Source organism: Muscardinus avellanarius (assembly GCF_963383645.1).
Source record: "Muscardinus avellanarius genome assembly, chromosome: 10".
In the NCBI taxonomy this organism is placed as follows: domain Eukaryota; kingdom Metazoa; phylum Chordata; class Mammalia; order Rodentia; family Gliridae; genus Muscardinus; species Muscardinus avellanarius.
Genome location: NC_137796.1, coordinates 19,715,053 through 19,727,886, shown reverse-complemented (window position 1 = coordinate 19,727,886; position 12,834 = coordinate 19,715,053).

Here is a 12,834-nt window from a genome sequence, read left to right as displayed (position 1 = left end):
CTGACATACCCCATGTGCACACACAGGCAGACAAACCCACCCATGTGTGCACACGTGCGCGTGCACGGGCCTCCCCATGCCCACACAGAGCTCACCTGCAAAGGTTTCATGAACAGGGAAGCTCTCTGACCTCTGTCTCCTCCTCCCTGGCCTAGTGGTTGTGCCTCTGGACAGGGCTAGGGGGCAGCGGGGAGCAGGAGACCAGGCATTCTCTCCCCTCTCCCCTTGCTGGCCCAAATTCTGATTCTGCCTTCAGAAACTGCTCCAGCACCCCAGGCCAGCTGCCTGCCCAAACCTAGCCCAGGGCCTGTTCTCCTGGGAGATGGGACAGGCCCCGGTGAAGTCCCACTCTGTGCTGTGCCTATCTCTAATTCCAGGGCAGAAGGGTCACAATGTCACCACCCTGCTACCTGCAGGGTGGGGACACGGGGCCTGGGGCTTGGGCACAACCTAGAGGCCCCTCCTTAACCCAGTACCCTCGGCCTGGCGGTGCTAGTGGAGTTATCTGAGAAGTCCACCCCAAGCTATGGGACGGACAGGTCCCTGGGTGGGTGTGCTGATGGAGGTGAGTTACAGGAGGTCCCATGTGGGCCCAGCCATTCCCCAGGACTGAGAGTCTTCAAAGAAGACGAGCCCATTGGCCGTGTCCAGGCACGACCTCACCTCAGTGCTTTGAGCAGATGAAGTCCCCTTGCTCAGCACAAGCCCAGCCTGAGCCCAGATGGGCTAGAGCCAAACCCCAGGAGCTGGTGCCATCGTCCTGGGTGGCAGCTCACGGCTGGGAAGGGTGAGTCAGCATATCTGGCCTTGCTCCTCCAGGGCGTTTGCACAGACACAAAGGGGATATGAGCCCCCTGCAACACCACCACTGGGTGGGTGGCGGTGTCTCAGTCTCGGGCAGGGCCTTGCCACAGGAGACACAGGGGCCCAGCCTGATTGTAAAAGAGCCTGAGACCCTTCTATCTCAGCCTCCCAAGTACTGGGATGATAAGTGTGTGCCATCACGCCTGGCTGTACAAAGGCTCAGATCTTGGCCTACAAGCTCCGAGATCATGTTGGTGACAGGCAATTCCTGAAGACCCAGCCTGCCAAGGGTGGCAGCCACGTGTCTTCTTAAGGAGTGTCCCTGCCAGCATCGCTAGTGGCAGGGAGCGAGTCAACCCTTTGGCACCCATCCTTAAACAGCAACCTCCTCATTCATCCTTCTCCCATATTTCAATTTCTCCAGTGAAGGGCTAAGACAATTCAGCAACCCCTTGCTTAAACAGAGGGGTGGCAGGATGGTGATCTTGAATTTTATTTGATGTAGAAATAGCCTTTTTCCAGCGCAGCACTGAAAGGAATCCACCAGGCGGGTCCGTGGCGTCCTGGGTGCGCATCCTGAAGACACCACCCAGGCAGGGACCTTGTTTACAAGCAGTTCTGTGCAGCTTTGTGGTGTACTGTCTTCTAGGCAAAAATATCTGTCTGTTGTACTGTATCGCCTTTAAAATGCACCCCAGGGATGAGCCTGCTGGTCAGCGCTGGAGGGATAGAGCTTAACTGCTTTTTTGGTTCCTGGACTAGGCGCTGAATAAGCAACAATGTATCTTTTCTGTGTTCAAAATAAATATATCATATCAATAAAAATGTAGCAAGTAACATTTTCAAAGAATGCTTGGCGGCTCCATTCTGCTGAACCCTGAAAGGAAAGAAAACCCCAGATGACTGGCAGTCTGAAAATATGTCTCCATGTAATTGGCACATCCTGGTATTTCTCAGGAGTTAGAGTCCCCGCAGCTAGTCAGCTTCCTGTTGACACGAGTGAGTATTGGGGTAGGCAGTGACTTACCAGGCTCCCTCTTTGGCGTGTGTGTGTGTGTGTGTGTGTGTGTGTGTGTGTGTGTGTGTGTGTGTCTGCAATACTGGGGATCGAACCCAGAAATATTCCACCTCTGAGCTACACCTATTTATTTATTTAGATATTTAGATACTGGCGTTTAAAAGAAGGACCTTCTACCCCCAAGCTACATCCTCTGCCCTATTTTATTTTGTATTTTGAAACAGGGTCTCTCTAAATCACCAAGTGCTAGCCTCGAACCTGTGATCTTCCTGTCTCAGCCTCTCAAGTACTGGGATGCACAGGTGAGTGCCACCATGCCCGGCCTTGGTTCATGGTTCATTTATTAGCCTGGCTGAAACATGGCATCATTTCTCTAAGCCTTGGCCAGTATGGATGTCACTACAATGTGTCCCCAACTTCAGGATGTGGCTCCAGGGACCGTACGCTCCACTTCTAACAGCACTTGGCTTTCAGCATCCTGGTGGCTTACATTATCAAGAAGAGGGGAAATTGCGACTAGGCTAGAGAGGGTTGTTCTCTCCTCCCCTGTGGAAACTCTCCTCTCCCTTTCTGTGTACGACCGAGGCTTTGGCTACTGACCTCTGGGCAGACAGAGCCTCGTTGCCTTTCTCTGGAAGCTTCCTGAATTCCACTAGGACTCAGGGAAAGCCCACTAGCATAGCCCCAGGTCCCCAAGTGCCCTGAAATCAGGGTGTGATCCTGTCCTAGTGGGGAAGACAGCTGTGAGAAGGGGAAGCGCAGGTTCCTTTGGGTTCCTCGGTCCCAGTCCTACACCCCACAGCTGTGGACACTGAGACCAGCTGGCCAGTGCCTTCTGCCCGCGCTCTGAGCCTACACTGCCACCTGCCGGCTCCCTGCTGCCACTGTTCTAAGTGAACAAGGCGGCTGCCAGTGGGGAAAGCCTTCTCCCACTTTAAAACCCACTGCCATGCCGGGCGTGGTGGCGCACGCTTGTAATCCTTGCACTTGGGAGGCGGAGACAGGAGGATCACGCAGGTTTGAAGCCAGCCTCGCTGGCTTAAGAGACCCTGTTTCCAAATAAAAAAATGTAAAATAGGTCTGGGAGTGTAGCCCGGAGGTAGAAGGGCTTCCAGGAACCCCAGTACCACCAAAAAGAAAATAATAATAATAATAATAATAATAATAATAATAATAATAGTAATGGGCTGAGGGTATCACTTGGAGATAGAATGTCCCTGGGTTCAATTCCCAGTGTGTATATATATATATATATATATTAAAAAGCAAAGAGGTATAAGGTCCTAGGCAGGGTAGTAGCTCAGCGGCAGACCACTTGCTCTGCATGCATGAAGTCCTGCGTTCCATACCCAATACCACAAAAAAAGCCCCTAGCCAGCTCCCAAGGGCTCAGTTCTCCTGGCTCTGAGCCACCCTGCCCTGCCAAGGAGGGACCTTACCTCATTGTCCTCTGAAGCCGCAGGCCAGCGGGATGGACGCAGGCTGGCTATTGAGGCTAGCACTTCTCCACACCCCAGGCAAGGGCATTCAAAAGGAAGCCAGGCCCCAGGAAGCTGGGGCTACCCTACCCATTGCTCCCTCCTGGAAGTGCACACCTCCGCGAGCCTGGAGGCAAGAGGCCCCAGGGCCCTGGCTTGGCCCAGTGTGTCCTAGAGTGAGTGGGCCACAGGGAAATTTTACTTCCAAAAGACTGCTTAAGAGCCCCAAGCCATGTTCCTCCTCCAGGAAGCACACTGCGAGAAAGAAACGCTGACCTGGATGAAAAGAGTGAGTCGTGGAGGGGCTGGAAGTCAACGGGTACAGGAGGTGAGGGAGGAGGGGCAGCTGGGAGAGCAGAGAGGGCGGTTCAGTCTGGATTTTCCCCACAGTCCTCCACGAGGTGACCCAGGATATTACTGGAGGAGCAGGGAGTTTAGCGGAAGGAAGGCAGGCTGGCAAAAGCACATTACTGGGCCATCACCACCCTGGGCCGTCACCACCCTGGGCCAGTCCCTCAGACTCACCATCCCCGTGTTCCCGCCCCTTGGCCAGTGGCTGGTTGAGGCGTGCCCCTGGCCGCCAGCTCCCTGGCATGTCCAAGCTGCCCCAGTAGCCAGCACAGCCTGCTCCTATGGCCCAGAGTCTCAAGCAGGAGGCAGGAGAAGCCTCCCAGGTGCCACACAGAGCAGGCTGGGGCGTGGAGTTTGCATGCTTTTGTTTTGGGGTCAAAGCAAGAACAGAGCCTAGCCTAGGCCCTGCCCCACGGGGAGGGGATGTGGACAGGGCTGAGCACAGGCCCAGGACCCTCAGATCGATGGCACACACCCCCACCCCAGCAACAAGCCACACAAGGCCAGACTGTACAGTTTGGTCTCCCCCTTCCGTAACTTCCTTCTGGGCTTCCTGACTGAGGTGGGAGGTAGGCAGAGGCAGGCCCCCGCCATTTCTCCCAGCGCCCAGCCTGGCCTGGCCTGTGGAAGCCCAGATACTCTCTGCTTCCCTGGCAGCCTCTTCAGAGCCACCAGGAGTGGGCTTGACCCTGCACCAGGTAAGGCTGCTCTCAAAACCTTCATGAGGACCTCGTCAGCCACTGCCCAAGGAAGCAGCGGAGGGCTGGCTTGGGGTCTGGGAGCAGGCAGCCCTCGCCCACAGGGCCAGGCGGCTCTGGGCAGGGACCTTTCCTGACTCTGTCTCACAGAAGTGGCCCTTGCTCTGGGTGACTGCTGCAGAGGGGGCAGCCCAGCCCCCCACGTCTGCCCCAAGCTTGCCACTAGAGTTCTGGAGCTCATCTGCTTCCTGGAAGGAGGAGCTTGGGTCCCTGTGGGCAGGCACCCCACCAACATGTCTCAGGGAGGGGCTGGGCTCTGCTTGGGGGCAGCAGTGTGCCCCTCATACCTACCCACTTGGGACCCATTTTACAGTGGGAGACACTGAGGGCTAAAGAGGTGTGGTCAACAACCAGTAGGTGGCACGAAGCTCCTGACCATTGGACTACGCTATCTGTCTGGAGAGAGGAGGCAAGGAGCGCATAAGAGCCTGGGAGGGACGTGACTTTGGAAAGATGCTGAGAGCTTTTACCTCTTCCAGCACTAGTCTCGGCTGCTGGTGGGGAGCAGGATAGCTGGGGCATTTCCCCAGCTCGGACACTTGCTGGTGACTTGAGAAGGTCTTGTTGTTTCTTTGAGCCCCAGTATACCCCTCTTGAAGATGAGAGAGAAGATAACATGATCATGGGCGAGGCTTTCCTTTGGCCAGATCCTCTTCCACGCCTGCTTCTTTGGAACTCTGGTGTTGGCCATCAGCCCTTGGTCCTGCCTGGCCCTGCCCCTCTCACCACTCCATTGGGCTTGTCCCCCCTCAAACAAACACTATTGTTTGTTCCAGATGTGCACTGAGAGTTGTGCCTATTGGGTGCGGCTTGTGCTTTCCAGACACTTGCAGGTCACCCTCCTGGGCAGGCAGGGCTCCCGGCCACCTCAGAGGCTGAGTTTGCACTGGTCCAGGCCCTCCATGAGCAGGACTCCGAGCAGTAGTGTTTGAGATCCTTCCTGGCCAGAGTCACAGATAAGGTCCTTCACAGAACTGCAGGCACACAGGTCCTCGGGCCAGGCACAGAGAAACTGGCCAAACTTGATGGTGGACACATCTCCTAGAGGCCAGTGAAGGCCCACAGCTGCCCCTAGAGGGCCCAGCCAGGCCCAGATCCCGGGGCTACAGGAAGGCCTCTCTGAAGGGGGGGTGCAATAGGGCCCTGGCCAAGGCACTGACCAGCAGCAACCCTGTCAGTGTCTCTAGGCCCATCTGAGGTCTTAGCAATCCCCATAGCCCCTGATCTCCCTTGAGCCAGCCCTGTGCCAGCACACAACTTGGAAAGTGAGGACATCCTTGCTGCTACAATGACCTCCTCCTGCACTAGACCTCCTTCTTCCCCAAGGACATTTGTCTGAGCAGCCTAAAGGGAAACCAACCCCAGACCCAGCCCTGGCCTTCCTGGGTGCGGTGGCTGTCCCATCGGATAGCAGCGGCAAGCAGCCCCCAGTCACCATTGCCAGCCAGCTCTGTCTAACTCCAGATCCCAGATCTGCACGGAGTCCTGAGACCAGAGCTGGCAGCAAAGAGGGGGCTGGGCAACCTTGGCACAAGCCTGGCTCCTCCAAGTGCCTCCTCGGAGATGGATGAGCTCCATGAGTCCCTCTCCCCCTGACTGGGCCCCTGGCTCCAGCGGGCCAACCTGGAGGCTTCCCAGGCCCAGGGGTGAAGAGCACAGGCAACTACGGCCTCTTGTAGGGCTAAAAGCAATGCTATCATTATTTTGTCTCTCAAATTAGTCCAGCCTGGCCATTAGAAGCTCCTTCATGTGGCCCTGTGACGTGTTTTTTTTTTTTTCTTTGCGGGTCTGAGGATGGAACCCAGGGCCATTTGACCTCTGAGCTACACCCCCTACCCTATATTTTTATTCTTTATTTTGAAACAGGGTCTCACTAAGTTGCAGAGGGCCTCACTAAGTAGCTGAGGCTGTCCGCAAACCATGATCCTCCAGTCTACAGCCTCCCGAACGTGGGGATTACAAACATGCGCCACCACGCCCGGCCTCCTCTTTTTCTTTTAGCATTTTCTTACCTCTAGCACCATGAGATGCTCCAGGATCATCTAGTGACTTCCCTGCTGTGTCCCTGGAATCACCTCTTTCTGCTGGGAGCCCTGGTCCCTCTACTAGAGAGTGTTCAGACACCATGCTGCAGGTGCCAGGTGTGCTCACTGGTCCCAGCTCAAGGTCAGCTGGACCCCAAAGCGAGGGCCACTGTTCACTGCTCATTTCTCTAGGCATTTCTGGAACTGCCAAGTTCTACTCATCCTTGGCTACAGATATACAGATCTTCTCTGTGCATTAGGGGAAGGGGACGGAGGGTATGAGGCCATCTGGCCCATAGAGAGGGAGGTCTGCCAAGAAATGTGACAACAGATTAGAAAACCATCAGTTCATGTAAGGAACCCCAGGCCTCATCAGTACAAAAAAGAGGTGTCGGTTTCCCAGCATGAGAAGCAACCTCGGCACTGCCGGCCCCCGTGCTCACACGACAGAATGTTAGGTGTGGAGTCAGAGTCCCCCTGGGAAACGAGAGCAGTTTTTAAAAGAAAAGAAAGGTCAACTGCTCTCCCCGTGGTCCGTAACTGCAGAAAGGCCCCAAGACACTTTTCAGAGGTACAGCCCCAAGACTCAGGCTGGGCCAAGCCGGACCAAGGCACAGGTCAGTCAAGATGGTCTCCATTGGCCTGTGAGAGCCACACATGCATGGCACCATGATGGAAAAGTGTTGGTGACTGCAGTTAAGGAGACCACTAACCTCGCCAGGCCCAGGTTTTCCAAGCACCTCAGCTGAACTAACATTTACAGGGCACTTGCTATGGAGCAGGCCCTGGTCTGAACCCCTTCTACACAGCAGCTCCATTTTCCTCACAATCCTGAGAAGCTCCCAAATTACTTAATTAAGATAACCAGGGCCGACGAGAGGTGGAATGGCATGCCAATGGTTTACCTAATTCTGGAAAGCATAGAGGTAGAGAGGTGGTTCTCAAAGGGAGGTTCCTGAACCAGCAAACTCAGCTGTCACCTGAAACATTGCTAGAAAAGAAATCCTCGGGCCCATCCCTGGAGGCTGAATTAGAAACTGTAAAGGTCGGGCCCAGAAGCTGCAATTTTTAAATTTTATTTTATTATTATTATTATTTTATTTTTTTGGTGGTACTAGGGTTCCTGAAAACCCTTCTACCTCCGAGCTACACTTCCAGACCTATTTTTATATTTTTATTTGGAAACAGGGTCTCGTAAGTCAGCGAGGCTGGCTTTGAACCTGCGCGATCCTCCTGTCTCCGCCTCCCAAGTGCGGGGATTACAAGCGTGCCCACCACGCCCGGCATCTTAACAAGCCCTCATGCGACTCAGATGTGCCAAAGCCTGAGAACCACTGAGCTAGACCTCCTGACTGCACAGGACCTGGGAGTCAGCAGCAGCTGTGATCAGCCAAAGCAGTCCTTCCCAAAGTGTGTTCCAAGGAGCACCAGGGCTTGTGAGGTTAAGGGCAGCCCCCAGATCAGGAGTCCCAGCAGCAAATAAGCTGGAGAGGCTCTGGCCGAAACAAAGCTCAACAAGGCGTTGTTCCTGCAGGACTCCTTGAGTTTTGCATAGGCTACTGTGCCTTGTACATCTCAGAGTACATGCGTGATTGCCCACACTATCAGGACTCTCTTCTCGAAGCATCTATTAACCCTCCCCAGGACACCCATATTCCACAAAGCCAGTCTGGTGAGCACTAGTCTTGAAGAAGGAAAACCTGAGAAATAAAGACATTCGAGATCGCTTCTGGGAAGGGCAGCAAATGCCAACACCCTCTGGATTCCGTGGGGCAGGCTGTCTCTTTGCTTTAGAATAACAGCGTAAACCAGAGGAACACAAAATTCCCTCCAGCCTCAGGGGAACTGCAAGGTTGGGGTCATTAGGAAGAGAAAGGCCACGCCAGCAGCCATGGGCCTTTGGTGAGCAATCCTAAGCCATGCACAGAGGAGCCAGGCTACATAGGATGCTGTTATATTCCCAACAACGGAGGCCTGACATTTCCAAGAGCCCATCAGTTATTTTAATAACTAACTCTCCAGGGTGGACAGGCCAAGGGGGTTAATGTTACTCATCCCACAGATAAGTAAACATTTAGTAAGTACCTCTACCTGACCCTGGGGCTCAAGGAACACAGAGGTGGCCCAGGTTCAGCAGGGTAGACAGGTTTCAAAAACATCTTTTACCTGTTGTGAGTTTTAATATTGCCACCTTTCCCCAGGGATCCCCTTTCCCTGGATTCCCTGAGGAATTGTATTCCTCAGGTAGGGGGCACATCTCATCCAGAAGGGCTTGGATAGAATTAAAGAAGCAAACAGAGAAACTTAAAGGTGAAAACAGACTAGGTGGCATCATTCGCAGGGTGATATTTGATCATTTGTGAATCTGGTCACTCAGGGGATAGGACCAAGGAGAAGATGGTCTCACTTCTCCCAGGGCTACACAGCATCAAAAGCAACGGAGCCACAGACATCACAACACAGGGTGATGAGGGCAATGTGACAAGATATGGGCCCCTAGGGCATGAGGTACTGAAACCTCATCATGGGGCCCATCTGTGGGCGCATTTCCCTGGCCCCAGAAGGCCTCTAGCAAAGTCCTGATATCCTAGTTCTACTCTGGAAAGGGTCATTATCCAAATATGAATTAAAATGTGAATGGGAGCAGCCAGGCCCGTTGCCAACCTTGACCAGAGAGAATCTCCAGCAGCCAAGCCTTACAGCTAAGCCACCGGAGGAAGGAAACCACAAACCAGGAAGAGGAACCTCCCAGAACCAGAAAGAGAAATGTATTTCTACCGTGTGTGTGTGGTGGGGGGGGGGGGTGCTGAGGATTGTACCCTGTACCACATACAAGCATTCTATCTCTGAGCTACGTACTCAGCCCTTTTAACTTTTTTGTGTGTGTGCGTGTGGGGGCGGGGGTACTGGGGTTCCTGGAAGCCCTTCTACCTCCGGGCTACACTCCCAGACCTATTTTATACTTTTTTATTTTTGGAAACAGGGTCTCTTAAGCCAGTGCATGTGGCTTCGAACCTGTCCGATCCTCCTGTCTCTGCCTCCGAAGTGCGGGGATTACGAGCATGCACCACCACGCCCAGCTCCCTTTTAACTTTTTAAAATTTTGAAATAGAGTCTTGCTAAATTGCGGAGGGCCTCACTAAATTGCTAAGGCTGACCTGATTCTCCTGTGTCTCAGACTCTCAAGTATTGGGATTATAAGTATGTGCCGCTAAGCCTGGCTATGAAAGTTTTAATAGTCTTAATCGTATATTGGTCATGTGAAACCTAAACACTTACATGTAAACTGAAAAATAAGAATTCAATATGAGAATTCAAGTGGACAGGGTGGCAACATTCCTGTTATCCTGGTACTTGGGAAGCTGAGAAAGGAGGATCACAGGTTCAAGGATAGCCTCAGCAATTTAGTAAGGCTCTTAGCCACTTAGAACTTGTTTCAAAATAAAAAATAAAGTAGGGCTGGGGATATATCCTCTGGATAGAATGCCCCTCGATGTAATCCTCAATACCACACACACAAAAAAAAAAAAATGTATGAAAGAATTCAAGTAGAGCCAGGCATGGTGGGGAACTCCTATAATCCCACTACTTGGGACGATGAGGCAGGAGGATCACAAGTTCAAGGCCAACCTCAGCATTTAGCAAGGCTCTCAGCAACTTAGTGAGACCCTGTTTCAAAATAAAAAGTAGAGCCGGGCGTGGTGGCGCATGCTTGTAATCCCTGCACTTGGGAGGCAGACAGGAGGATCGCGCAGGTTCGAAGCCAGAGCAAGAGACCCTGTTTCCAAATAAAAATATAAAAATATAAAAATATAAAAATAGGTCTGGGAGTGTAGCCTGGAGGTAGAAGGGCTTCCAGGAACCCCAGTACCACCAAATAAATAAATAAATAAATAAAGTTCCATTTTCAGGCTCTCCAGTGTATGTGCCAGCACACTGCTGTTTCTTCTTTCATTTCCTACTGATTTTGTAATAAAGATTTGTTAAAGCTGCACCAAGCTACCTATTAGTTTAAAAAAATAATAAAATAAAATAAGAAGTAAAATAGGGCTGGGGGGGGGGGTGTGGCTCAGAGGTAGAGTGCCTCTGAGTTCAATCCCTAGTACCACTACCAAAAAAAAAATGCGAGTGGAAGAAAATGTATATAGAATTTAAGGAAACAAGCAAGATTCAGAGCAGCTGAGATAGCTCTCAGTACACTGATTTTCAGCCCCACATATCCCCGGCCTCAGAGTAAGAATGGGCAATGCTAACAGGTCTGAAATGTCATTGCACTGGCATACCTCCCCTGGCTTTTTGAGGATGCCAGCCTCTGCCATGGGCCTGACCAGCTGTTCCCAAGAGGCTCTAGAAAGGCCCCCATGTCTATGAACGAGGCCCTGTCATGCCTACAGCTGTCATCTGTGCTTCCCTGGCCCTGGCACATGTGAAGAGCCAGAGCAATGCCATGACAGGCTTCAATAAAGGCTTTAAGTATAGTAGGCCTAATCCCCCCACCCCTTCCCTGGAATAACCACAAGATGTCGCACCTGATCTACCTCTAGCAACAGCATATCTGCATAAGACACCGTGTCTGGTATTCTTAGGAACCTGAGTAGGGCCATAACGGCCAAAGGCACAAAATCTAAACCAAACCAATCAGGGAACGCTGAGACACCTATGTTAAATGTCATCCAATTACATCTCTTGCTATGTTTAAATTTCCCGCTCAACTGTAAAACCCTCTAAAACCCCGCCGTACCATTGTCCAAAGCGCACACGCGCTCGCTCCCTCTCCCTCTCCCCCTCTCCCCCCCCTCTCTCTCACACACACACACACACACACACACACACACACACACACACACACACACACACAACTGCTGCGATGGTGAAGAAGGGAGCCCAAGCTCGAGCTTGTAATAAAACGACCCTCGAGTGTTTGCATTGGATTCAGCTCCTTGGTGGTCTTTGGGGATTCAAGATCTGGGCATAAAACACGGTGGCTTTCACAAATATCTGGGACCCTGCCTCCCAGAAGCAGCTCTTGTGCAAGCTGGCTCTGTCGATCTTAGGCGTGATTTCTGAGCTGGGAGGTTTTTGTCACCCGCCCCCGCCCCCACCCCCAATGCTGCTCATACAGCCTTCTCTCCATGGTGCCAGGGTGGGAGTGCAGTGGGCTCTTTATAGACCCATACAAACTGTGTTAGGAAACATGGTATTTTAAAAACAAAAACATTAAGCTGGGTGTGTTGGTGCATGCTTGTAATCCCAGCATTTGGGAGGCTGAGACAGGACTGTGGTTCGCGGACAGCCTCAGCTACTTAGTGAGGCCCTCTGCAACTCAGTGAGACCTGGTTTCAAAATAAAGAATAAAAAAATAGGGCTGAGGGTGTAGCTCAGAGATAGAATGCCCCTGGGTTCCATCCCCAGTACAGCAAAATAATAAATAAATAAATAAATAAATAAATAAATAAATTTATTTATTCTACTGACAAAAGTATGCTGCAGGGAGCTAGTCACTGGTGTAGAAAGCACTCAAAAATTAACACTGGTGTAAAAAGCACTCAAAAATTAAAGTGAAGGATTTATTAGCTACCATGTAGCAAGAGAAAAATCATACTTCTCCCAAAAATGAGTGCTCAAAGTGAGCCAAAGGGAAAATACTGGACTGTTCATTTATAAATTCCCAAAGATGGCCCCAACATGTCAGGATTCCTGGCAGCAAAAGTTCCAGCCTTCCTCAGTTTTCTGGTCCCCAGTATTTGGACTATAGGTGCTGAGGTCACAGTCCCCCCTTGGCTGCTACCCTTTATCCAGCTGACGAGGCCCAAGAGCTGACCACAAGCCTGGAGCCCTGAGCTGGCAGCTCTATTTTAGGGATGGGCCCACCAGGGAGCCTGGAACCACTGGGAGGCAGAGGCTGCACACATAGCTGTGCTTTATCAGGGTTCACAGCCATGCTCCTCGTGTTTGCGCCCAACGTTCTCCAGAATGCCAGGTGCAGCAACACTTCAAAAGCCTTTGTTGGACCCCAGCTCTCCTGTCCATCTGCCCAGAGGGAATGTCTACTTGGTCCATGCCTTCAGCACAGGGCTCTAGCCGTGCAAAACTCAGATGTGTTCTGAGCTAACAGAGATGGTTTCCTGCTCTATGGCCCAACATGTCCCCTTGGGTGGAAAAACACTTCCACAAGACTTGAGGCCACTTGTGCCTCTCCCTGGGACACTCAGTGACTCAAAGATGATGCTTCTCACACGAGGACACTGGGAGTGAGGAGCCTTGGGCAAAGCGCAGGCTCCCTTCATGAGCTGGTGGCAGTGAGGCAGGCCTTTGGAAACTGGGCACCTCAGGAGTGGACACATGGTTCTCCTGTGGTCACCACAGTCCAGACAACAAAGGGGAGAAGCCACAGCAGCCTA